This window comes from Neofelis nebulosa, chromosome 11, assembly GCF_028018385.1.
Source record: "Neofelis nebulosa isolate mNeoNeb1 chromosome 11, mNeoNeb1.pri, whole genome shotgun sequence".
NCBI classification, from domain to species: Eukaryota; Metazoa; Chordata; class Mammalia; order Carnivora; family Felidae; genus Neofelis; species Neofelis nebulosa.
The window spans coordinates 28,063,395-28,091,230 of record NC_080792.1 but is presented as its reverse complement, the minus strand read 5'-3'; the positions used below and the strand labels follow the sequence as shown (position 1 = coordinate 28,091,230).

At 49.3% G+C, this 27,836-nt stretch overlaps 1 protein-coding gene across 1 annotated transcript in view; it reads left to right on the top strand.

Annotated features, from left to right (window-relative positions):
* The first annotated feature begins 6,320 nt into the window (after positions 1-6,320).
* ARK2C (arkadia (RNF111) C-terminal like ring finger ubiquitin ligase 2C) overlaps positions 6,321-27,836 on the top strand; it is a 151,623-nt gene continuing 130,107 nt past the window's right edge. Inside the window, exon 1 of the mRNA XM_058692206.1 lies at positions 6,321-9,632. The gene's annotated coding sequence lies outside the window, so the exon portion shown is untranslated. The remainder of the gene's footprint in view (positions 9,633-27,836) is intronic.

Genomic DNA, 27,836 nt, shown 5'->3' with positions numbered 1-27,836 from the left:
GTTAACAGATAGTATTGTTATATGAAGCTTTTGTTACATGCTGATCACACCTACACACAAGTATATGTCTGCATAGGGTCAAGATATAAGATGTATTTCTTTTACTGTGGGTTGCAGTCAAAAAGATAAGGAAAGCCATGGTTCTAGAGAAGCTATTTCATGTGTTCAAAAATGTTTAGTGTCATTTTTCCCAGTTTTTGGCTATTTCAACATGGATGTTCATCTGTGGGATGGACAAACAGTGTATTTATACAATGTTTAGCCACTGTGGAAATTAACGAACTAGATCTCTATTCATATAGCAGTTTTATCAACATAGTTAAATCAGTGTGGAGTGGAGAAAAAGCAAATTTCAGAATATGTGTTACATGATGCTGCTTATATGAAGCTTAAAAAATACCATATTTTGATAAAAGATATATACACGTGCAGTAAGAGTATAAAGAAATTCATGAGAATAATAAATACCAAATTCAGGGTAATGGTTACTGCCAGAAGGGAAGGAGGGGACACAGGGACTTCAACTTTATGGGCAAAATTTCTTAAGTTGGGTAAGGGGGGGACACAGGTATATGTTCTTTACACTTTTATGTATATCTTAAATATTTCATTATAAAATTAAATTTTCTTTGTCTCAAGTAGAAAGAACAAAAGCTTTTTATGACTTCCCAGATGATACTAGTGGGCATGGGTAAGATCTGAAGCTGAATTCCTTTTAGATGTCCTCAACACTTTTTTTTTTCCTCTCAGCACTTTTTGTATATGTCACCAAAAGCACAAGCAACAACAAAAAAATAAAACTGGTAAATTTTATGCTTCAGAGGACACCATCAAGAAAGCAAAACAACAATTCACAGAATGGGAGAAAATATTTGCAAACCTTTATCTGGTAAGGGACTTGTATCTAGAATAAATAAAGAGCTCTTACAAGTCAATAATATAAAGAGAAACAAATTAATAAATGGACAAAGGATCTGGATAGATATGTCTCCAAGAGAGACATATAGTTTGTTCATTAACACATGAAAACATGTTAAATATCATTAATCATCATTAATCATCAGGGAAATGCACCTCAAAACCACAGTGAGAGGGACATCTGGATGGCTCAGTTGGTTGAGCATCTGGCTTTGGCTCAGGTCATGATCTCACAGTTCAGGAGATCAAGCCCTGTGTCGGGCTTCATGCTGGCAGCACAGAGCCTGCTTGGTATTCTCTCTGCCCTCCCCCCCCCCCCCCAAATAAACATTAAAAAAATAATAATAACATGGTGAGGATGCAGAGAAATCAGAAAGAACTCTCCTACATTGCTGGTAGGAATGTAAAGTGGTGCATCCACTTTGGAAAATGGGTTGACTGTTAAAAGCTGTCACATGACTCAGCCACTCCTATGCTAAGTATACACCTGAAAGAAATGAACACCTAGGACCACACGAAAACTGGTACCCAAGTATTAACAGCACCATTGTTCACAGTAGCCAAAAGGGCAACAATCCAAATGGCCACCAGCAGATGAATGGATAAGCAAAGTGTCATCTAGCTGTACAGTTGAGTATGATTCAGCCATAAATAGGAATGAAGCACTGATGCAGTGTCCTATGTGGATGAACCTTGAAAGAAGTTACAAAAGCCAGTTACAAAAGCTCACATATTCTTTAATTTACAGGAAATATCCAGAATGGGCAAATTTAGGTAAGTTGCAACCCAGTTAGGAAACTGGGACTTAGGAGACCAACGTGACAGGAATCAAAGGCAAGCATGCCCAACTTTCTCACTGAGTGCAGACTTTCCTGTCCCTGAGAGCAACTTTAGGAAGAGAGGCCTGCCCTCTGGAGAGAGTTGGGAATTGGTGAGATTTCTGTGTAGGTCAAATCTGCCACCAGGAGGTGAAGGTTATCGTGAAAGAAACCAGTTGTTCCCCCACTGAAATGAAGTGCTTGCTCCTGGGGCAAGGTCAGGACGGTAGCCTGTGTGGACCATAGAATTGACGGCCACCTTAAGACACCCTTTCTGACAGCCGACACCCTGCCCGAGTGGCCGCAGCTGCGTCCTTTGGGCAGTGAGCCGCAGGGCCGGCGGTGGGGGTAGGGGCAGTTTCTCACTGCCCATAACATGTCCCTGCCCCCAGAGATCCTGCTGCAGCAGCCCCCACCCCTCCTGGTTGTGACCTGCTCCAAGTCTCTGTGACTGTTCCGCTGAGAGTCTGGTGTTCCCTAGAGGGGTTGAGGCAGAACATGTGTTGGGACCTTGGCTTTTAGGCTGTGCTGGGTAGTACCTGTCCTCTTTCATCCCTTTAGTAGTCTTCCGCACCCCATAGTGGATGGCTAAATTCTACCAATGGGCTCTTTGGGCTCTTGGCAGAGCACATTAGTTTGTGACACTAAACGTGAACCCACTGTCACGAAGTAGTCCGAATCCTTTTGGCCTAGGCACCAGCCTGTCAGCTCTGGAAGTACGATGGCCACTGACTGCTGTGCCACATGTGGGATCATTGCTAATCTGCAGATCCCCACAAAGTGGCCAGGGGAGTGCGGGAGGCACTCAGGTGGCTCAGGGCAGGGGCAGTCAGCCAAATATAATTGAAGTATGGCATTTAAACAATGGATAGAACCAAACGAGAGTATCGTCAGAATATCAGTCTTGCATTCACTCGACCTCTCGGTGCCACCCATAAAATGGGGACAATAGTACCTGTTGTAGGGGCTTGTCATGAGGAGTAAGTGAATGAAGGCCAAGCCGGGCCCTCCATCTTGTCAGCACTGCCCCAGCTGTTTGGTTAACTCAGCCAGGAAGTGTGTAGATCAAATAAAGCAAGCCTGTTGGCCACTAACAGTTTCATAGCAGCAAGGCTAAATCTTCAGCATATTCTTGAAACAAGTGAAGTACTATAGCAACAGTTCCAGCGTGTGGTAACTGGCGTGGGGCGGTGAAAAAATAAAGTCCCAAGATCTGGCTTTGAGTCCCGCCTTCATTGCTAAAGAGCTGTGTGACCTGCCAACATCAGCCACGTCCCTGGATCCCAACCTCTGCATCCGTGAAAGGAGGGGACTTGTGTGCACACCATGGGGCAGGGAGGGGCAGCAATCAAATAAGATAACAGTATGGGATGATTTAGAGCACTTCAGAAGCACTCCAGAATGGCGACAAAGCAGGGCTGGTAATGGAAGCGGTGCATTGGGCCAGACAAGTGGGGCCTGTGGCTGAGAGCAAGGAGCCTGTGCTTTGAGGGGAAAACCACATCTCTTGTCATGAGAGTGCAGGCTTGATGTTGCCGGATCTATGGATTTTTTTCAAGAGAAAAAGGGAATCTGGGTTTTTAAAATGTAAATGTGACATTTCTGATTTTTGTATATTCTTGAGTGGCCATGGTCAGACCTGGTGAATAGACAACCTGAGTAGATGTGTTGGTACAGGAAGAAATAAAAGTACGGTGGGTCTGTCCCACACCCACCTCTCCCACTCTTCCTGCCTCCCCCTCCCGTCCTTTTGGCCTGGAATAAAAAGCAGTGAGTCAGGGTAAGTCAGGTGCTCTGATCCTCATTCTGTACAGGTTGCAGAGACTTTTCAAGCTGTAAGGGACACTGTACCCTAGGGGGCTGTGGTCGTTTGCATTCTTGGTCTGGTGTATTTCCTGCATACATGTCTGGTTGGCCAGATGGTCAGCCAAAGGGAGTAGAGGACAATTCCATGTCATCAGCCCCGTAACCTGGATCAATCCTAATTGACCTCACTCAGCCAGGAAGTGTGTGGGCCAAAGAGAACTTGTCTGCAGGTGTGATTTAGCCTGTAGGCTGCCAGTTTGCTATCCCCATACCATGCAAATTTCCCTGGTTCAGCAAACACTAAGTACATACTTGCTCTATGCTAAGCACTGCGCCAGTCCCCAGAGACATGAAGGTGACTGGAGGCCAGTCCTCATTCTGAAGTAACTTGCTGTGGTGTAACAAATCATTGTCACGAAGTCTGACAAGTGCTAAGACAGAGCTCTGTGCAGTGGGAACAGAAGGAATGCTCCCTAGGCCAGTGTTGGGGTGGAATGAACAAGTAAGGGAAGAGCTCCTGTAGGTGACAGCTGAGCTAAGTTCACAGGACGGGTAGGGACTGTGGGGTCAGAGGAAGTAGAGTGGAGGCTGTGGTGGGTGTCGTTCCAGGCACAAAGCTCAGGTGAAGCGTGAAAGGGAGAAAGAGCAAGTGTGGTTTAATAATGAGCTGCTGGTTGGGAGAAATGGGGTGAGTGCTGGGGAGTAAGCCAGAGGTCCGTGGCCTTGCGGCGAACAGCCTTGAACACCTCACTAACATCCCACAGACACTTCTGGGTACTGGTCTTGACCAGTAGAACATGCACGTTACCCTCAACAAGCCCGCACTTAAAGGCATCAGTGCGATAAAGATGGATGTCTGAAATGATGGGAGCACTAAGGTATTGTGTGGAGGGGCAGAATGAGAGCAGCTCTCCCTTGCGGTAAAATGGGTGAATGAGGTAGAAGAGAATTGAGATCGGAAATGGGGAGTTCAATTAGGAAGCTCCTGTGGGAGTTGAACAGGTAAATGAAGAAGGCTGCATCAAGTTGGTGGGAAGGAGAGCAGGGAAGCGAGATCTGAACGAAGAAATAAATGTAAGCGGTTGATTCTTTAGGACTTGGCAACAGAGGGTTAAAGGGTGCAGAGCACGTGAGTGAGGAAGAAAGGAAGAGAGGGACTCAGGTTATTGTACACTGAGTGGGAAATGCAGAAAAGGGGTCAAGTTTGGAGAATGTAGCAGAGGCTTTGGGGTGTACCGTGTCACTCCTCTAAAATGAGGACACGTTACTGCCCTTTGTACTCTCTGCCGTTAGGAAGGAGACATAGCACTTGATGGACCTCTTTGGCTTTGGGACACAATACCTAGCATATTGGGAAATAACTGCTCCAGTCCGTCCACTGAATGATTCGACTCTGCGTGGACCACGTGGCCAGCAAGTGCAGTGGTGCTAGAGATACTCATGGTGGGTAAGGATGCAGCATGGAGTCTGGCAAGCCCCAGTAGGGGACCCTGTGGGTTTGGGAACAGGACTCTGCTTTCTAGTCCCCATTTGAAAAGCAGCTTCCAGAATGCTCTTGGGTCCTGACCACGGGACATCATTTGGCCAAGACCTCAGAACTTCTCATCGTGAGCTGGGTTTTGTACTGTTTGTGTCACAAATCCAGGCAGGCCCCGTAGCAGTTGGCTCTAAGATGGGAAGTGGCAACATCTAGGATCGGGCGTTAGCAGGGCCCGGGGGCACAAGCAAGCTGCACAAATAGACTCACGGCACGTGCCTCTTCCCCAGACCTCCAAGGCACCCCCGCTGTTGCATCGATGACTCTCCCTCAGTTCTCGCCAAGCATTTTCTTGTGATCAGCCGAGGGAGGAAGTAGCCGGGCTGCTGGTGTCACTAAAGCCCCAGGTGAGGTAGCCCTGAAAGACAGTGCCTAGTGGTTAGTCCCTCCCCATGAGCAGAACTTCAGGTGCTACACCTGTAAGTCAACATGGGTCAGTGGAAGTGTGTGTATTTTATAAGAATATGTATCTTGAGGGGCGCCTGGGTGGCTCGGTCGGTTAAGCGTCCGACTTCGGCTCAGGTCATGATCTCACGGTCCGGGAGTTCGAGCCCCACGTCGGGCTTTGTGCTGACAGCTCAGAGCCTGGAGCCTGTTTCAGATTCTGTGTCTCCCTCTCTCTCTGCCCCTCCCCTGTTCATGCTCTGTCTCTCTCTGTCTCAAAAATAAATAAATGTTAAAAAAATATTTTTTTTTTAAAAAGAATATGTATCTTGTGCACCGGCCAGGGATTTGGTTGGTCAGGTGCCTGAAAAGAAAATGCTAAGAAGAAGGGAGACAAGGGAGGCCTGAGCTAGGGGCGTGCGGATTATTTTATGGGAGTGGACGCAAAGTGTGTGGGTCTTTTATGTTCACGCTCATGCTTGTCAGCACCCACCACAGAGGATGCACTCGACAACCAGGTGGACAGCATGATGCCCTGTGGAGGTCAGCCTCGTCCTCAGCCATCCCGGGGCTTGCATGGTGAGCGCCTGCGCAGGGTAGCCGTGGTGACGGATGGAGGCTAGGCAGGGGCCCACCAGTGCGAGCTCCCTCTCAGGACGGTCTGGCCACTGCCACTGCTGACAGATACAGGCCCTGAGCCCTTGACCAGCCAGCTGCTGGCCAGAAGTTGATTACATTGCCCCCCCCCCCCCCCCCCCCCACACACACACGCTGGAAGGAGGAGCGAATCCTCCCTCTGGGACTTTTTCCCTAATCTGAGGGTTTACAGAGTGCCTGATGTGTTTACAGAGTTACATGGGCTGCCTCGGAACATCACCTCAGATCAAGAAGCCCGTTTTACGGCAAAGGAAGTGCTGCAACATTGGGTGCGTGATGATGGGACCCACTGGTCTGGCATGTACCAAATCGCGGGAAGCATCCGGCTTCATAGAATGATGGGTTGCTTTGCAAAAGCTCAGCTAAGGCCCCAGCTCGAGGATGATGCCCAGGCTGGGCGCGGTCACCGGAATGTAGCTGACCTGTGGTGCTGTGTCCCCAGTTGCTGGAATACACAGGAATCAAGGGGGGGTGTGGGCTCAGTCCCTTTGACCACCACTCTCAGTGCTCCCCTCGCATCAGGTGAGAGGAGGTCTGGAACTCAAGCCTGGCAATGTCAGAAAATGGGCCCTTGCAGCAACCGTCGCCTGACAAGGCCAAGTCAACTGAGGGCCCAGAGCCCTCGGATGTGGGCCTGACTCAACCCATCAGGCACACAACCTAGACTAGCTGGCAAGAAAATCTAGAATAGGTGGTGGAGAAGGAAGGTAACGAGCAGTAATTTCAGCCTCGACTTGCTGTACCGGTGAAGGGTGGTGGCTCATCCCTCTGTCCTGTGTCCTTTCACTAGCTCATGGCTGGCCACTACCTTGAAGACTGTGTGACAGAATGGACTTACTGTGGGGCAGAAGTGGGTTGGAGAGGTACAAGGGGCAGACCAGGGTAGACTATTTGGGTGCCCTGCGTCGCATCCTCCTTGTCACCCTCTGATTTCAGCTGCAGCCATGGGAGATGTTCTTTGTGAGCTTTGACTCATTTTGACGGCACCCCCAATTGCAGCACAGGGAGTGCATCATCCTGATGTCTTTTCTAGGGCCTTCTTCAAAGCCACAGGGGTCTGTTTGGCTTGCATGGCTCAAATGCAGCCCAAAGTTAGGGGAGTTTAATGGCCCTGGGACAATCCTCAACAATGAAGGATGGGGAGCCACTGGATAGATGCCCCCACCGCACGTGCCCTACCCGAGGGATAAATGCCCAGCCTTACATCTTTTGGTTGGACAATTCTGGGAGGCATTCCCTGTGCCTCTCAGGAGATTCCCAGTGTAAGGGAGCCCCCACTGCTCACAGCGGTGACTTTGATGTTGGACCTCATATTGATTTTCCTCCTTTGCTCTCTCACAGTCCTCCATTCCTCATTCCTATTTCCTGAGACCACCTCCCAGTTAAACCACCTGCACCTGAGTCCTTGTCTCAGGCTCTGCTTCTGGGAGAATCCAAACTAAGACCAGAAGAGAGTCCAGAGTTCACTCTGCACTTAACAGGCTGAAGAGACATTTTGTTTCCAGGCAGTGACCACATGACTATTGGAGATATAGATTTATACAGAAAACCCACGTTTAAAGTGACCAGTGGAAGAGAAGCACCCTTTTAAGGCAGTGGTTTTCAGCCAGGGGCCATTTTGCCCATAGAGGCCATTTGACAAAGCCCGAGGACGTTTTGGTTGTCACAATGATGGGTGGGGAAGGGTAGAGAGAAGTCAGATGCTGCTCCAGGCATTTAGTGAGTAGAGGTCAGGGATGCTGCTAAACATCCAACAATGTACAAGTCAAGTCCTCATAACAAAGAATGACCCAGCCCCAGTTGTCAATAGTGTTCTAAGGAGATTGCAAAGGGGCAGCCGAAGCAGCAGGAAGAAAACTGGGAGGGAGTGGTGACAGCCAGAGTTGCCTGGGGGCTAGAAGGGCCAGCCGGCCAATGCTGTAGGCGGTCAGGGGAGGGAGGGACCAATAATTGTCTAGTGTAGATAGGACCTTCGTCCAGGCAGTTTCCTCAGCTGAGGTGCACAAGTCTGTTGGTGTGGAGGAAGGCATGAGGGAAAGGCAGTGAGGACAAGGACAGACCTTCCTCAGGAGCTCGGAGGTGAACGAAAGGAAGGGCTGCTGAGACTGGCTGGAAGGAGCAGTAGAGTGGAGGAAGAGTTTGAAAAGATCCTGGAAAGACAAATGTCATCTGTATTTGATGATCAGGAACCATGGGGACACGGACGGGGACGACTGATGGTAGATAGAGCCCCTGGACATCCGTGCTGCCAAACCCCAGAACACAGGAGCACTAACTCGGGTCAGGTAAGGAAAACCTTCCTCTGAAGCTGGACGCGGGAGGGCATGGGAGCAGTTACACAGGCAGCTGTGGAGGAGAGAGTGTAGACTGTCCAGGGGTTAACCCCGGGCCTTTTGGTTCTTCCAAAGTCTAGGAAAAGCTGTCTGCAGGGTGTGAGGGGAGAGGTGCAGGGTGGGAACCTTTTTAAGGACTCCCTGATGATAGATTATGTATGGTTGTTGATCGTATTGCGACTGGTATCGCTCTGCTCTCCCGAAAGAGTCTCTTTGGGAAGTCTGTCCTTTTTATTGCCTGGTGTGTTCCTGAGGCTATTGTGGACACTCAGGTCTCCCCTGAGACACTGGCGGCCACTCCTCTGCAGAATGCCTGCAGAGATCCAGAGTTCTCTCCCGAGAGGTTTGTGGACTTGGGGCATTTAAGCGTTGGGGTCACCTCTTCCTCCTGGTTTCTGCGTCTGTATGGGCTCTCTCTGCCACGGCTTCAAACTTGGACATGAAGCCCTTCTCTCAGTTCTGCGGAACCACCTCACGCCAAACGTTTGTCTTGTGGCCGGGCCTGGGGTCATGCAGTGCCCACCCTCGAGCCATGTTGTGAGCCCTCTTCCTCTTCCCTTCCCTGCCCCTCATGTGTTCCCTGCAAATCGTCCGCATCCCCGCATCCTCCTCCCCCTGTTTACTCAGCCCTCCCAAGCTCCCCGCCCCTGACCCAGACCGTCATGGTGTACCGCAGACAAGAAGGCTTTCTGTTAGATTCATCCTCTAACAGAAGGTGGTTCTGGTTGAACTGCATGAAAATGTGCTTTTCCCATAAGACTACAGATTCGGCAGCTAGGGTTTGGGCGCACAAACCCGGTGCAGCTACTCACTAGAAAGCAGAAGGCCCCCCTCTCTGAGGTCATAGACTCACCTTGCAAGGTATCAGCTCCTCCAGGGAGAGTGTGGGGAGGAGTGAAAAGGCAGAGTTAAGCTAGAGGTGTATAGAAGGCCCAACTGGGACAATGTCCCAACCCACCCCCTCCTCATTTTGTCTCCTGAGGGCCAGCTGAGAGGTCAGAAGGCCCGGCGACTGGGACTTGTTCCTCTGCTTGTCAACCTTGTGATCTTCGGCCTCCATGTTCTCAAGGAGAATGAGGGAGCAAAAGATTTAATGAAAGAGGATCTGTGAATATGTGCCTCAGAGTAGCTACTGTTCTGGATGCCACATTCCCTCCACTTCTGCAACAAGAAAAAGATGTGAGTCTTGATTCTTGTCTGGGTGCTCAGAATCAGTGAAACGTTTGGTGGCCCTCCATAGTTCCTTCGGTGCTGGTCGGTCAGTCCGCAGCCTGTACTGTCCTTCACCAAGCGGTCTGTATTTATTTTGGAAGTTAAAATGAATTCATATTTCATTAACAAACTTTTCTGTATTTTTATCTGTCATGAGGAAATTGCTGCTGCCTCCCCACAACCCACACACCAGTCAGGGCCAGACCCTCTCTCATCAAAGGGCCGATTTTAGGGCTCCTGGTGCAATTTTGGAAGCTCCCAGCAGGGGGCAGCCTAGCTCTTTTCCGTCTCCCGCTTGGTGGTGAAGGGCTGGCTGCTGCCTGGAGATTTCTAGGGTTTGGCAGACTCTTGACCGTGACCCACGTTGGCCATGCGTTTTTACATCAGTATAGGGTTGCACACATGTATAATTTGCTAAGCAATACTTCCCCTTCCTACACGGGTGCACTCTGATCTATTTCTAGTTTGTTCAGTTCTGCTGGAGATTTGGTCATTTTAAAAATGCTGCTCACACCCACCAATAGATGGAGATCTGTACTCTGAGACCCACCGGGAGGCTAAGCCTGGGGAGTGGGGATGGGATGGGGGAGATTTGGGGACCCCTAGGATAGGATCTCTCAGTACAGTGGTTAAAGGTGTGGGTTTGGGAGCCAGGCTGCCGCGTGGAATCCCAGCTCTGCCCTTTCCATCTGTGGCCAGGACCACATACTCCACCCCTCGGTGCTCAGTAAAGGACAGCTCCTGTTATAATTACAGCTCCTTATCCATGCGGAAACAAGGATGTTTTTAGCGTCTGGTGGATTCACTCACCCAACATGTGTTGACACGGGTTACTGAAGATAACTGAGCAGAAGGCTCCGGGCCTGGCAGAGGTGGTTGAGAAACACACAGCCGGTTACAACAGATGTGACAAGGGCGTAGGTGGTGATTAGTGCCGTGCCCTCTGGGAGCACATGGGTACCCAGAGGACTCCTTAGCTCAGCAGCCCTCCAATTATGGTTCCCAGACCGGCGGCGGCAGCTTCAGCAGCAACAGAACCTGGAAACTTCTGGAAACTTGTTAGAAACGCAAAGTCCCCAGGGCACCCGGGTGGCTCAGTTGGTTGAACGTCTGACTTCGCCTCAGGTCATGATCTCACAGCGTTCCAGTTCAAGCCCCACGGTGCAAAGCCCACTTGGATCCTCTGTCCCCACCCCCACTTGTGCTGTATCTCTCTCAAAAATAAACAAACAAAGAAATGCAAAGTCTTGGGCCTTAGCCCAGGTGTATAAAATCAGAAACTGAAGGTGGGCCCGGCTATTTTTTTTTAATTAAAAACAATTTTTTAAATGTTCATTCATTTTTGAGAGACAGAACGTGAGCGGGGGAGGGGAAGAAAGGGGGAGGAGACACAGAACCCGAAGCGGGCTCCAGGCTCCTAGCACAGAGCCTGATGAGGGGCTTGAACCCACGAACCGTGAGATCGTGACCTGAGCCGAAGTTGGACGCTTAACCAGCTGAGCCACCCAGGTGCTCCCCACCCCACTGGATCCCCTGGCTATCTGTTTTAATAAGCCCTCCCAGTGATGCTGGTGCACACCCAGTTTGAGAATGACTGCCAGCAGCTACCAGATTGCTGCACTTGAGAGTTGTCTGGGGACATCCACTACCAGTGTCACCACAATGGCTGGGAGTGGGAGCCAGGCATCACAAGTTTTTAAAAAGATGCCCAGATGATTCCAGGGTGCAGCAAAGTAGGGGAACCACTGCCCCAACCCACACCTGGGTGGAGGGCGGAGGAGGGGGCATCTGAGAAAACTTCCTAGAGGTGGTGTCAGAGAGGCAGAAACCTTAAATGCAATGGGGGCTGTGAGCCAACATGGGTTAGAGGGGAATGTGGAGGGTGAGGGGGTTGCTGGTGCCCACAGAAGGTTCTAAAGGACTTTAATCTAGTGCTGTAGAAGCTGGGCTCTGGACGCAGGCCATCTGGGTGTGAATCATGCTGCACCCAGACACTAGTGGGGCTGCAGACAAGTCCTTTAACCTCGCTGTACCTTATCCAAGTGGGGTTTTGTGAGGATTAAGCACACATATAAGAAATGTTCCTATCACTTCTTGGCCTTTTGGCTAAGATCAAGTGAAGAAATGTTCCTTATAAAAAAACAAACACAAGAAATGTTCCTTATTACTGTTGGGATGGGGCTATAATTATAAGTTGAGCTAGAGGCCCAGACACGAGCCAGAGTATCTCAGGAGAGGACACTAGAGAGTTGGGGGGGACAAAGCCACGGGGGCTTTACCTCCACACTCTGGGTCTGAAGGCTCTGGGGAGCCATGTGGAGATGTGTGTGGGGAATGTACTAGAGAACAGCATGGCTAGAGGAGTGTGGGCTGGGAGGGGGCGCGTCGCCCTGAGGCAGGTCAGAGTGATGGTGGCCTGCCTGGCAGAGAGGGGCAATAGGGGGGCTACTGAGATGGTGAAACGGACCTGGAGGTGAGAACGTGTCCCATTCTGGGCCAAAGTGGGTGGTCTGTGTGCTGAGTTGGGGCGCCCCCCTCTTCACACTCAGCTCCAGCCCCAGGTTTTCTTGTCATTCTGTAGACCTGGTGGGTGAGGGGTCCTGAGGGGGCCCTTTCCCTGCTCCTCTTCCCACCGCCCCCTTCCCCACAAGCGCACTCTTCCTGGGAATAGCTGAGCGGTTTGCATTTTGGAGCCATTGCTTGGTTGAGGGCCTTGAAGGCCCATCCAGGGAGGCGCACTCCTTGCACTCAAATGTGTCATGCGTGTTCCCACCTCCAGGCCTTGCCCACGCCTCCGCCTTTCTCCCATCTCTCAGAATTCTGCCTTCCATCCACCCCCTTCTCCACACACACACTCCAAGCCTCGCCTGCTTGAAGTGTCCTGACCACAGCTACTGTCCTGGGAAGGACGGCGGTTTTCTCACTCTATCATCAGTGCTGAGCCGTATTGTAGCAGCTGAAATACGAGCTCCCAAGGAGGCTGAAGAGGGTCTCCATGCCTCCGCCCCTCCCAGGATGCCTGGCCCAGTGTTTGGCCGAAAGGATATGGGGGGTAAGCCTCCCTCATTGGGTTGGGAGGGAAACACTGAATTCAATCTGAGAATTAGACGATCAGAATTGTCAGCTGGGGCCTTGGCCCCTGAGGGGGTTCAGTGGGCGAGAACAGAGGGCGGAAACTTCTCACAGTGTCGACCTCCCTGGGGTCTCAAGGGGGTTAGGTGCATCCCTCTCCTTTCTGTGATGGGGTCCCTCCTTCATCCTGCAGTGAGGGGTGGTGACAGTGGGGCCCTCTCTGCACCCTTGCCCAGGCCTGCTGAGGCGGCTTCTCCCAGCACCTGGTGGTGAGGGTGAAAGAGCGGCCAGCACCGGGTGAAGGGCACGACCAGGGGCAGCTCAGGTAAGACCACTTAGCCTCTAAGGAGGCTGTGTGCCTGGGGTCATGGGGTGCTGCCCAAGAGGCACCAGAAATGTCAAGATGAAAGCCCCAGAAGCAATAGGAGGACTGAATTGTGTCACACAGATGCTAATGCCTGGGGGTGGGGGTGGGGCCGTAAGGACTGAGAGCTCAGACCCAGACAAACCCCAGGTTTGTTCACCAGCTGAGGGTAGTGAGCAATGCAGGCAACTGAACCTCTCTAGATCGCAGTTTCCTCATCTGCTAAGTGGGGTCACAATAGTACCTGTTACTCAAGTGATTAAAACTTCAGTTATAGGGGCGCCTGGGTGGCTCAGTCAGTTAAGCGTCCGACTTCGGCTCAGGTCATGATCTCACGGTCTGTGAGTTCGAGCCCCGCGTCGGGCTCTGTGCTGACCGCTCAGAGCCTGGAGCCTGTTTCAAATTCTGTGTCTCCCTCTCTCTCTGACCCTCCCCCGTTCATGCTCTGTCTCTCTCCGTCTCAAAAATAAATAAACGTTAAAAAAAATTTAAAAAAACCACTTCAGTTATATAGATTCAAATATACGATAACAGTGATTAAGTGATATAAGTGATAAAGTATGTAGAGTCCTTTAGCAAAGTGTCTGGCACCGAGCAAGCTCTAAGAGGTGCAAACTGTTACTATTGCTGCTGTTTTGCTTGGTCGTGAATGGTTATAATTCAGGAAAAGGTGAATCCACTGAATGATCCCGAATGGCCTGAGATGGGACTCGGAGGATGGGTCAGCCAAGAGAGAGGAAGGACTAACCAGCAGGAGGGAGCAAAATGTTCTGATTGTCTAGAAGAAAGGAACGTGGTTGTTGGGATGTAAGTTTAATGTCACTCAGCAGCATTCTAGAATTATTAAACAGATGGGTTGGGAGCACTTTACGAAAAACCATGCTTTTCCAGAACTAATTCATTAAATCACGTCAAACCAAACTCTCAGTGACTTTAACTACCAAAGGATTCTTTTTTCTTTTCCATTCACTCAACATATTTATTGTCAGCCTGTTAGGAAAAGCACAGCATATCTTGGCAAGGCACTGAATGAGGTTTCCCATGCTTTCCATGTGGACATGAGAGAGGAATGTGAGCAGGGTGGTGGCTGGTTAGTGAGGTCTATAGCGATAGGAACATTTTCCCCCAAGAGCTGGATGAGTGGCTGGACATCACCCTGGAGAGCTGGCCCGGCTGGCAGGCCCCAGGGCTCTCGTCCAGTCACTGAAGTGTCAGAGGCACACATGGTGGGGAGGATGGGCCGATAGAGTACATAGTTGGCACTTCAGGATTCAGCTAATTAAGAGCAAAACATAATCGGGGCGCCCGAGTAGCTCAGTCGGTAAAGCGTCCGACTGGGCTCAGGTCATGATCTCGCGGTTCGTGGGTTTGAGCCCCCATCAGGCTCTGTGTGGACAGCTCAGGGCCTGGAGCCTGCTTCGGATTCTGTGTCTCCCTCTCTCTCTCTGCCCCTCCCCTGCTCACTCTCTGTCTCTCTCTCTCAAAAATGAATAAACATTAAAAAAAATTAAGAGCAAAACATTATAGGATAGCAGGGAAGTCATACAGTAAATTTTTTTTTTCTTACAATGGAAGTAAAATAAACTCATGGTAGAAAGCTTGGAAAACATAAAAGACCATAAAGAAGTAACTAACAGACACCTGTACTTCTCCCCGAATGGCACTGTTTAATAGCGTGAGCAAGGAGAAGGATGAGAATGGAATTTGGGTGATGTTTAAGATGGTCAGTTCAGGACTGTTGCACCTAGAAAAGGGTTTGTGCTGTATCAGCCTTTGCCAGGTGGACAGGCTGTCAGGAAGACTGGAGGCTGGCCCACGTTGCTCAGGCAGTAGAGCCAGCGCTCAGAGGCCCTGCGGGTCGATCTTAGCTCCCCGAGAAGGAAGTAGCTCCGCCTACCAACGGACTCCCAGCCCTGGAGGGGAGGGGCTCCTATTCACCTGGAGCGTTGGAGGGCAAGCTGGTTCTTAGCCTGTTTCCTCTCCTCTCCGAATGTGACTGAAGACGCCCCCTGCCCTGCTATGGTTCCTTTCCTCAAACATTCATGTATCTGGCTGTGCAGACGTGGAGGCAAAAAGAAGCGCATTCAGTCACTGCCAAGGGAAACGAGCATGTTGCAAAACAGCGTGCTCTCAATTTTGTTAGAAGTATACAGTTAAGCATAAATTCATTGAAAAGTAATGGCAAGAAAATATTAAAGCTCCTGTGGGAGATGCTTTTCATCTTTTAGGCTCTTTTGATTTTTCCAAGTTTTCTACAATTGACTTATTTTAAAATCCAATTAATGTCATAGTAAAGTAAATGTGTCTTACAAGTGAGGATACTTTTTTTTACTGAAACAATAGACCAGGGAGTTGGGGGGGGGGTTGGAGCATCGTCTAGACAGCTATGTAGGGTGGGGTTCATTGTGGAGGAATTGAACGTCAGGAGGAACTGTTTAGGTTGGTTTACTCATTGCAATAGCAATGATAGTGACCTTATTTGCTGACCCAAACTCAGGACTGATAATCTGACAGATAGCAGCATATTTGTGGGATCAAGAGGACACAATACTGTAATCAAAGATGCAGCATTCCTGCAGAATCAGTGTTACAACAGGAAGACTCACAGGATTCTCAAGGGATTGGCATTCATTTGCTCGCTCATTCATTCATTCATTCATTTAGTTGTGTGACATTTCTTAAGCTCTTGCCATATGGCACACTGTGCTGTGTACCTGAGGCAAGCAGGTCTTTGGGGGAGCTGGGTACAGGACATGCCACAAGATGAAGGTAAAATGGCCAGTTAGTGGGTCCCAGCACATCCAGGCGAGAGGCTCTGAGTCTCAGAAATAGGAGTGGTGAGAATGGAAATTCCAGTGGTATTTCCAGATTGTCTTTGCTTGCTTCACAGTTGCACTATGGGTCTTTTTCAGCACCCTAAACAGGACAGAGAACACAGGAGGCACTCAACAGACATTTGGTAGTTAACGGGAGGGAATGTTACTATGGTGGGAGGAGGGCTTGAATCAAACCCCAGACGATGGATAGTTATTTATTTATTGACTTTACAAACTCTTCATTGCAGTAAGTATACCCTGAATGTTGACCATGTGCCAGCCCTACTGCTCTGAGCTGAAGCTGCCAAGATGAGACATAGTTGTTGTTTTGTTTTTTTTTTTAAGTTTATTTATTTCTTTTGAGAGAGAGAGAGCTCATGAGAGCACAGGAGGGGCAGAAAGAGGAAGAGAGAGAATCCCAAGCAGGCTCCGCACTATAAGTGAGCCACTCGGGTGCCCCGAGACATAGTTTTCATCCTAGAGGAATTCACAGCGTGACAGTCTGACTGGGGAGAGAGACACAACTGTAACCAGTGAAAGTGCTTATATGAGACCAATATAAGGTGAATCTAGATAAAGGTATAATTAGTACCTTTAGGCATAATTAGAAGCTAATTAGTCAAAGGCACCACTAAAGAGGAAATAGCATTTGAGTTCTAGGATGGTCCGGGTGGGAATGGAGTGGAAGGAATTCCTAGCATATGGAAAAATATTAAGGTACAAGGTACAGTCCAGGAATGGCAAGGTCCTTCTCAGCCTGCTTTATGAGTGCATTTACTTCTGTCCATCCCTACAGGGCAGCCGTACAAATCTGTAGGGCTGGTGCTGAACCGGTCTTGCCCTTCTCTCAGTACTGCTGTACCCCCATCTAAATTGCAACAAGACATACATATCTGCCCATCAGGTTGGAGTTGATTGGTCCAGGGATGGACTGTGACCAAACTGGACCACTCAGAGTTCTTCCTGGGAATTTGGAGTTGGGACACTAGATCCCGCGGCCAGTCTCCTTGGCCTCTTGCCGTCAATGTGAATTTGAGAGTTATGGAGCCCTGGGGGAGGCCCTAGCAATGTAGGCACAAGGCCATATGTTTTTATAAAATTTGCAGAAGTAAGATAATTTTCAATGTAATTAGTTAAGTCTACTATCTCTTTCCTTTCTGAGCCCCCTCTGTCACTCCTTCTCATGATGGATGGTGTTGGAGTGGCTCTGGGCATTTGGGGATCTAGCTAAGGGGAAGTCGAGTTGAAGGTGCATTTAGTTAGGATTAAGTGGGATTTATTTATGTGATTTTCAGCCACTTACACTCTAGTTTGTGTAGAAATGGCTCGCTATGAGCATCAAGACACGTGGGTACAGGACCCGAGGTGGTATTGCAATGTGAACCTGTCCTCTGAAGCTGGCCTATGCACGTGTGGGTAATTCAGGAGAAATAAGGTTTGAAACAATGGGTTCTTCTGGTCATCAAATACATAAAATTAGAAACTTTTTGGTTTTATTAATTCCTATCGAAAATGGAATTGCAATCCTATAATTGACAAAAGTTCTCTCCTTGCTCGAACTCTACTCAGCCTCAACGGGGCCCTGACTTTTGAGTTTCTATGTTTTTCTTTGCATGGTCCAAGAATCCTGCTTAGTCTATTGAGCCAGAATGCCCCAGCCTCCAGATCTGGTCGCCCTCATCATCTGCTAGCACCCAGGTGATGTGTGATCACCCTGGCCTGCCCTCAGCAAGTCCTGTGAGGTCAGCTTAGCCAGAATCCCTTCTCACCCTTGATGTTTCCTCTGAATGATTTTCCACTCACTGACCCTCATCCTGCTCGATCTATCTCCTCTACTGTAAAACCCCCTTTTTAGAGAGAGAGAGGGCACAAGTGGGCAAAGGGCAGAGAAAGAGAGAGAATCCCAGAGGGGCAGAGGGAAGGAAAGAGAAAGAGGGGGAGAGCAAAAGACAGAGAGAGGAACAGGGTTTACCTGATGCAGGGCTCAAGCTCACCTGAAGGAGAGCTTGAGTTCACTGATGTGAGAATCATGAATCTCATGAACCACGACATCATGACCTGAGCCAAAAAGAGTCAGATGCTTAACCAACTGAGCCACATAGGGCACCCCTAATTTTTTTAACATAATACACACTGTACTTTTGTATTAAAGTGGGAGTCCCATGAAACTGAATTTATTAGAATTTTTGTGTTTACATTTCTCGCCGATTTGAACAAGAAAACTTGTGATGCCTTGAATTTTCATAGCTTACGTACAAAAAGAAACTGATAGAAATTTTCCCGGATTTCCCAACAATCCTAAACATTTACATGACAATAGCAATAGTAATTTATGACCGGGAACATTTTCTAAACTAACCATAATAGAGAAACAAATTTGGATCAACTATATTAGAGGAAATACTAGAATAGTCTTCCATTTTCTCTATGGAAAAACGTCACAGAACTGTCCCAAGTGGAGGTAATCAAAGAGTATGCAGCCAAAAAATATATAGAAGAAAAATATAGTAAAGGTGTGTTGGGCTCCACATTCATTAAGATGTTATGTTATTTTTCTGGACTTTGTGATATTTTTGGTATTTCTTAGCTTTTTAACATTTGTAATTTGCTGTGCTTTCTTGTCTCATTGTAGATAGATTTTCAGATTTGGACTAATTTTGTGTTTGTCATTTGGTATTCTTCTTCTTCAGTCAAATGCTCTACCCCTGAGCTATACCCCCCTCTGCTTGTATTCTTCTTCTTACATAGTCCCTGCCCACCTCACCCTGCTTCCGCCCCCCCACCCCACCCCAAACGCAGTATAAGCTTCAGGCCCCTCTGTCCCTGTCCTGCGCCTCTATGACTCGCTCACTCTCTTTGGGCCTCTGTGTCTTTCCTCCCGGTCAGGGTTGGTCCCCTGACCTTCCACCAGCCTTTCTTCCAAGGAGTATTAGAGGTGAGCTGGTTAATCCTGCCATCATCCCTCCTGCCTGCAGAGAGGCAAAGCATCCGTTATTACATTTGATCCTTACTGCAAACCATGAGGGGAAAAAAACCAGTCTTTTTATGATGGGAATTTTGAAATTTACACGAAAATAGGTGACATAACCACAGCCTCTAGGGCAGGCTTGGTAGGGTCTGGTGGCTCTGGGCTGGGCAATGGAGGAGCCAGAAGGTAAGTCTCTGCAGTCCGAATCCTTTCTCCGTGCTGCCCCCACGCTTCTTGAGGACGTTTGACACTATGATTATGTGGTCATGTCCACACCCTTCGGCCAGGCTGGGAGATGGGTAGAGCGTCCAACCCACGGGCGGGACCGGGTTGGAACAGCCTCAGAACATGAAATGGGACCTTGGCTACCTCTCCTGGGGCCTCCTTCCTCCTGGAAGGCAGGCCTGGGGGCTGGCAGGGGCGGCATCAGAATCGCTGGGGGAGTTCTTTCCCCAGTCATGTTCTGTGCACCTCTCCCAGCCTATTCTGATACCAGCTGGAGGACAGACAGGACAGGCACGTTTGGGAAACTTCCAGGCAAATCTGATACCCACCCAAATTCAGGATGGGAACTAGGCCAGAGGGGCTCGTGAGAGTAACCAGGAGCCCACGGAGGCCCAGGTCTGCTCACTGCTGTACAGAGCCATCTACTCCTAGGGGAACTCGGAGCCAGACTTCCTGGGCTGAGTCCCTGACCCACCCTAGTCTTTTGACCCTGGCAAGTCGCTTGACCCTGGAATCTGCCTGCTTCTCTGTGATATGGAAATAACTGGGGCACCTTACCTGAGATGTGACCATGCGGGTGATGCCCCTAGCACAGAATTGACGCATACGGCTCAGAAATGTCAGCCACCGTGGTTACTTCCTACACTGACATCAACCAAGCGGGAAGGGAGAGGTAGACAGTGTTCCCTTATCCAAGGCCCGAGCTGGTGACAGGCTTCCTTCCCTCCTCCACACAGAGGAGGCTGGAGGCCAGCCGCCAAACCCCAGGGACTCATCCTGAAATCCAGCCCAGGCCAGCAGTATCTCCTTTCGGCTCAGCAGCCTGGCAGCCCGGACCACCCTCTTTTGTCTGGGGCTGGGGAGACCGGTTTGGGGAAATAGTCTCTGGTATCCCCCATTCCCAGCTCCTTCTTCAGGCAGCTGGGGGGTTGGGGGGAGGGTTGTCCTGGGAAGGAGGGAGCCTGCAGACCAGCTTGCTTTTTCAGCAGGAACAGGTGGGCAGCTGGACTAGCGAAGGACGGGGAAGGGCTGGGGGCTGGGATAGCACTGCTGTGAAGGAGGCCATTCTCCTCAGGCTCCCTGGCCTCCCCTTTCCCTCCTCTCTGGCCACCCCGATCCCCAGGGTGCTCAGGCCCTCACACTACTAGTAAACTCACTTTTATGAAGGTTTTGAGGACCGAACGCATTTCGTTTCAGGGCAATGCCCTATAGTGACTTTCTTCAAATGTTCTTACAAAGTGCTCAGGCTCAGACTGGAGAGAGGCTGAGGTCTTCGCCTCCTCCTCAAGGACCCCTGTGGCCGTCAGGGCCAGGGAAGCCTGTTCAAGAAGCCCAGCCATTCGACAAGGGAGGGCTTCCTCAGCTGGAGGCTTGGTCTACTACCTTTTCCTCCTGAAGCCAGTCAAGGCAGAGTCAGCACTAGAACTCAGTACTCTGTCCCCCAACTCCTATTAGGCTCTTGGCAAATGGGCAGTGGGGACTGGGGAAGGGCCTTCCTCGAAGCCCACGCCACCAGGCAGGCTTCTGGCCTGCGGGGCCCTCCAGGATGCTTGGGCAAGGGCTGAGTGCCACAGCCTGTCTACGCCAAACCCTGGCCTCCTTCTCTGGAAGTTTCTGTTCTCTGGTCCTGGGAGCTGGGGGGATGGGAACAAAGATGGAAGTCTGACCCCAGCTCTCCTGCCTCCCCAGCCCAGGGATCAGGATAGACAGGGAGTGCTTTTGAGGCAGCTCCCAGAGCCCCACTGAGCTGATGAGGGAGCTGATGATGTCCCTACCCTCACTCCCTCCCTCTCTTCCCGTGGAATGCCCCCTAGGCGTCTCCCCATGCTGCCCCCACTCCTGACAGGCCAGCACCTCTGAAATTAATCCTAGCCTAATTGGATGGGACACAGGGCCGCCACAGCAGCCATTTGGTAAGTGCCGCTAAGGAAATGGCCCTGCCCAAGATTAGATCAAACAAATCCAAAGTTTGAAGGCCCTGGCTAAGCCCCTTCCGGTAATTTAAGCCATTGGACCCAAACAGTCCTGCTTGCGGTATTCTCTTGCTCTCCCCTCGGGTCTGTCTGATGGCTCCTTGCAAGCAGTCAGAAGAAACAGATTTGATGTACATATGACCAAATGGAGGAGCTTAAAACAGAGCCAAGAGAAAAGAAGTCAGAATGAGATCCGTAACACAACCCAGTTACATTAATTAAAATTACATGTGGCCCAAACAAGAACGTACATGTGTCAAAACTACGAAACCTGTTAGGAAGGGGCCCTTCAGGTTCCACCTGAATCAGGTGGAAAAAAGAAGAAAGATGAGGGAGTGGGGCCCACAGGAGATGGGAGAACAGAGAGGGGAGGAAGGGAGGCAGGGAGATAGAAGGAAAGGGAGGAAGGGAAGGATGAAGAGAGGGAGGGAGGGGGAGGGAAGGAGAGGGAAGGAGAAAAGGGAGATAGGGAGAGGGAGGCAGGGAAGGAAGGAGGCAGAAGGAGGGAGAGAGGGAAGGAGAGGGGGGAAGGAACACTCTTTACAAATCACCTCTAAATGTTTTTTTCTGGGAATAAAGTTTGGATTTACTTAATATGCATATTTTTCCATGTAAAAACATTAAGCCTGTTCAATTTTCAAAAATGGGAAATGCATTGATTTCTAATTTCTTAAGGACATACTTTTCCCCCCTTTTGTCCAAAAGCCATTTTAAAGCTTGCAGAACAAAGGACAAAGGACAGGTACAATGTTGTCTTTAAAATGTAGTTTAAAACAGAAAAAGAAGTATCTCTCTGGGTAAATGGAGGGAATGGTTCATCGAGGAGCCTGTCGGGACCACTGGTATCAGTGCCATTTACAAGTCCTACTAGTGAGATTTAGACTTTGAACATGTGCAGGTACAGAATAGTGGAACCTGAACCAGGTGGAAAAAAGAAACGAGAATGGAGAATTGTGTACATCTGCTCCAGAGAACTATAATGAGGGAGAGGGTTCTCGTAGCCTAAATGACTCTGATCACAGATCAGATCAAATGTGGTCGAATATATGAACCTTCGCTGAGGCTTTGCATGGTTAGGTTGTAGTAAGAGTGTTAATCCAGGAGGCTCCCCGGAGGAGGTGAGTGCTAGAAGCCAGAGGCTGGTCTGGCTGGACTCTGGAAGCAAGGATGGCTGATTTGGACCCCTTGATCTGCAAGGAGACAATGGAGACCATCTTCCCAGGCACACTCCCTTAATTAGCCTTTCTTAGTACCTTTGAAAGGGTATGAGGCCAAGGGCTCAGTCTGAACCTGGACCTGGGCATCATTCTTCACGCTCTGTGGGTGTCAGATCCCCTTTGGAGGCTCCTCTAGGGACAAGTGTTGAGGGCAGGCTGGGGCTTCCTGTTGAGCTGGCGAGGCCGGCCCGTGTGTATGCGTGTGCACGCTCACGTGTGCACAGGAGGTGTCAGGGTCCAAACTTATCCAGCAAAGAGAGCCCAAGGCTGCAGTTTAGGTCACCAGAGAACATGGAGAACCAGGCCAGCAGATCCCAGGACGGGGACACAGGAGAGCAGGCTCAGGTTTGCAGAGGCCATGGTCAGTTGGGGAGGGGCCTGGGGTCTCTCACTCCAGCAGGGCCTATTAAAGGACAAGGGCTCAGGGTCCCAAGTACCTGGAGAAGTGGCCACCCCTCCCAGGGTATGAAGGGAGATGATAGGTGTCACTTCTGGCTGGGGTTTTGGAGGAGTGGGCACGCCTCCTCCAAGGTCTGCCTTAGGGCTGGGATGGCAGAAACACTGAAGGGAATGGGCCTGGGTACCTGAACCTCTACGTGAAAGAGGGCTGTCCCCTGACCAGGCTTGGGATTGTGCCTTGGCCTAAAACCTGAGACATGGATTTCTATTGTGATCAAACCTCTCTATATCACAGCACCTTCCCTGGTAACCCTCCCCATGTTACCAGGCTTGCACACACACGCCTCTTTACCCCTGTTGGGTCTGTCCTCACTAACATCTCCATGGCTGCTCCAGACACTCCAGGATGTGTGAGCCAGACTGGGTGTGGGATCCTTTTCTTCTCCTTGGGTTGCTCACACTCCCCACTGGCCTCCACCTTCTTTGAATTCCACACCCCCCCCCCAACTTCACAGTCTAGTTCACACCCCATGTCTGCCTGGAGGCCTCCCTGAGCCCCTGAGGCCAGGTCTCTGAGAGCTCTGTCCCTCCCTTTCCTGGCTGGGCAGGTGGGGAGATAGCTGAGGATGACAGTCTCGGGTGGCACAGGGACAGCGAGTGCTAATTTTAACCAAACCCACAGGTTGTAGGCATATGCGGGAAACCCGGCCTCTCCTCTCGGTAACGGATTGCATTTCTCCTGGGTGTTCCTGGGCAAGTGCCCCATGCACTGTGCATTCTCTCTCTCTCTCTCTCTCTCTCTCTCTCTCTCTCACACACACACACACACACACACACACACACACACACACATGTTTTCAGGCCCACAAACAAGACCACAAGGCCACTTGTGCCTAAGACAGCTGAGCCGTTGAGTCCACAGTAAGAGAGAACAGAACCCACTGCCCCCCACTAGTCTAACCATCTAAGGTAAGTAAGGGGAGCTATGACAGCTGGCGAGCTTGACCAGGCAGAACTATGACTCCGTGGAAGGACCCTGGGATGGTCCAGGAAGAGGGATGAGTGGAGGGGTCAGAGCTCCACCTCCAAGTCTAGGGGTCAGAAGGTGCTGGAAAGGGCCCTGGAGTCCAGGCCGTGCCCTCCTCTCCCCTACCCTTTCCTCACCTGTATCTGTTTGCCTTTCTATGTTTTTATAGTTTTGATAGCTTTCTAAAAGTCACCTTCTCTGTGAAGTCTTCCCAGATTCCATCAGGCACCGAAGTTCCTTCCATCTTTTTCTTGTTTCTATTACAACTCTCAGGACATTGTGTGGAATTCTTCTCTTTTTCTAAACTATCACTGCCCTAGGTATACGATCCCTAGTCCCCAGCGTGGTGCCTAGGAAGTAGGCACAGAGGAAGTAGATGTCACCCAATAATAATAATGATATGAGATATCCCTACTATTAAGAAAGAATATTTAAAAATTGAAGGAAAAAAAACCTTTAAAACTTTACAGAATAGACAAAAGATATGAGCAGAAAATTCATACATAAAACACAATATAAAATAGCCCTCAAATATCAAAATATTAAGAAAAATGCTAACTAAAATTACAGCTAGGGGCGCCTGGGTGGCTTGGTCAGTTAAGTGTCTGACTCTTGATCTCAGCTCAGGTTTTGATCTCAGGCTTGTGAGTTCAAGCCCCACAGTTGGGTTCCGTGCTGGGTGTGGAGCCTACTTAAAAACAAACAAAACTACCCTGAAATACCATTTCTCACTCAGCAGACTGGCAAAAATTCAATTGCTTGGCAATCCTCTCTGTTGGCATGGCTGTGGAGAAATAGGCCATCTTGCACACTGCTGGTGGGAGTGCAAACTGGCACAATCCTTGGAGAAGACCTTGTCAAGATCTAACAAAGCCATGGACACATTTACCCTTCGACTTGGTAACCTGCTGCAGGGGCTTACCCTGAAGACATAGCTCAACAGGGTGGAAATACGTAAGCACACATGGTTCATGGCAACATAACTTGTGATTGCAAAACATGGGAAATTGCCTACGTGTCACAGCACAAGGGGCTGGTTGAATAAACCGGGGAACATCCCCACCCCGGGGAATACTGTGCATCTATGAAGTCAATGAGGACGATCTCTTTGAACTGATACGACGTGACTTTCAGGATATGCTGTTAAATGAAAAATGCAAAAAAATGCAAAAAGGAACATGTACTGTACATATTATCTTTTATAGGAGAAAGAAGAGAAAATAAGAAAACACATGTATATCTGCTTATTTCCAAAAGAAGCATAGGAGAAGGGATTAGACTGGAAACTAAAGAAATTGGTTATGCATGAGGGGTTCAGGGGGAAGGAGGCTGGGGAAGGTTTATGAGAGCAACACTTCTCTGAGCATACATTTTTATGTAGTTTTGACTTTTGGAATTATGTCAATATACTATATATTTAAAACTGAATATTAGGTCAGCAAGGATGGGAGTGACCCCTAAAGTTGTATTCAGATGGAAATAAATGAATTCAACCATATTTCATAGGAGCAAAATAGCCATACTGAAAGAAAAAACGAGGAATCCATGTAATATTTTTTAAGTTTATTTATTTATTAAAAAAATTTTTTTTAAGTTTATTTAGTATTGAGAGATGGAGAGAGAGCATGAGCATGAGGAGGGGAGGGACAGAGAGAGAGGGAGACACAGAATCCAAAGCAGGCTCCAGGCTCTGAGCTGTCAGCACAGAGCCCGATGCGGGGCTCAAACTCACAAACCATGAGATCAGGACCTCAGTTGAAATCAAGAGTTGGACGCTTCACCCACCGAGTCACCCAGGCGCCCCTAATCTGTGTAATGTTTTAAACACAGTCGTTTGTCCTTCAATCTACAGAGAAAAAGAACCAGAAATAAGTCTTGATCTCTTCATAAGCTTGCTTTTTGTAGTGGTGTAAAGAATATTATCGAGCCAACTGATCAAACTGGAATATAGATTTTGGTTTAAAAAAAGAATTGTATCATTGTTACAAAAGTAAGTCATATTTATAATGTATCAACCCCCTCCCCCCAAATTTGATAGCAATGACATATTTAAATAATATCTGGAGGGGCGCCTGGGTGGCTCAGTCGGTTAAGCGTCTGACTTCCGCTCAGGTCACGATCTCACAGTTCGTGAGTTCGAGCCCCGCGTCGGGCTCTGTGCTGACAGCTCAGAGCCTGGAGCCTGCTTCACATTCTGTGTCTCCCTCTCTCTGTGCCCCTTCCCTGCTCATGCTGTGTCTCTCTCTGTCTCAAAAATAAATAAACATTAAAAAAAATTAAAAAAAAAAATATCTGGAGATGGGACTTGGAAACTAACAGGCTTAGACACAGACCAGAAGGTTGCACAGGAAGCTGAGACCCTGGCAGTTGGCAGTGGGCTGTAGACATGACACAGAAGAAGCTGAAGCTTGCCTGGCCAGTATCCACTCCACCCTTCTTCCCTACTAACCAAACCCTGAGCAGAGGGCCTCGTTGCAAAGACTCCATTTCCCAGCCTCCTTTGCAGTGGAATGTGGCCAAGGAGCCTCCCCCTATCAGTGAGATGCAGCAGAGGTGGTATGCAGGACTTTCTAGAAGACTCCTCAGAGGAAAACGACTCTTGTGGGAGGTGTGCCTTTATTGCTCCTTCCACCTTCCTTCCTTCTGCTTCCTGGTATATGTCTTGGTCCATGGGGCAACCTTGGGCGTGGACTCTGCACTCTGAGGATGGCAGAGGGAAAAAGGTGGAAGGAGCCTGTGTTCCTGATGCCTCTATGGAGTTAGCATACCAGCTGTGGACTGCTCACCTTTAGACTTTGCCCAGATAGAATATACCCTAGGGTGTTTGAGCCACTCTTCCTGTGGGGACCTGGGGGTCATTTACACACAGCTAAAGGCAATCTGCAAACTGATGAAGAAGACTTGGGCATTCAGCAGAGGGGTGGAGAGCGGTGGCTGGAGGAGAGCCTGGAGAAGGCCAAGCATGAGTGGAGGCCAGTTTGTCTGTGTGGGGGCCTAGTGGAGCCATAGCTGGGAAGGCTGCCGGGAGCCAGACTGGGGAGGCCTTAAAACCCAGACTGTGCCACTAGCCTATGGTAGCCTTCAGTAAGCCTCTCCCCTGGCCTGGGGACCCCTCGGCCTGGGAATTTACTCGGGGACCCCTTAAGCCTGGGAATTTACTCAAATCAGAAGCTTCTAACCTGAAGTTCAGGGACAGACTTCATGGAGTCCAAGAACATCCTGCCAAATCACATAAGAGTTGTATCTGTGTGTGTGTGTGTGTGTGCGCGTGTGCGTGTTTGAGACTGGCCCACAACTTCCATCAGACTCTCTAAGAGATGTGTGGCTTTCGAAGAGTTAAAAATCACTGCCCCAGATGCTTCTAGCATGAAAAGTCTCTCACTGACCGTATTATGTGGGCTGGAAAGAGCCTTCAGTGATAGGGGAATGAACAAGTAAAATTAGGGCTTTAGGTACCTGAAAAAAAAATTTGATCTGGTAGCAAATACTCATAGAAAGTGTGTTTTAAAAAGCTGAAAGCACACACACACACACCCCAAAATTAAAACTTCCCCATAATTATTCCACATTATTAGCATTATGGTGGCTTCTTATTTTTAGGTATAGATGTTGTAGAGGCCACTTTTAGACAACAGGCTCGAGCAATGGAAACTTCATCAAGGCAAAAGGGCCCACAGCGAACACCTGGCTGAATCCAGACGGGTCCATCAGGCACCCGCCTCAAAATACCCATAGGCCCTACCTGACCAGTGGGCTGCTTGCTACCAGGCACAACTACCAAAAAAGGGAAAATTCCATTGTCCCCATACCTCCTCACCTTCCCCTTTTAATAACAGCTCCCATCCAGGCCTCCGGCAGACAGATCCTTTGCCTCTTGCGGTGTATTCAATAAACTTCTATCTTCTTTGTTCAGCCTTGGGTGAATCCTTTCACCACCCACCCCCGCACACCCCGCCCCAGGCTGCCAGCTTCCACCTCTTGTTGCTCCATATTTGGGGACCCCCATCTGATGGAAATGGACACAACAGATATGATATGAAGCATCTTTTCTTTGACATTCATTTTCATGGCTGCAGGATATCACCCATGGGAATTTTTTTTTTTTTTTTT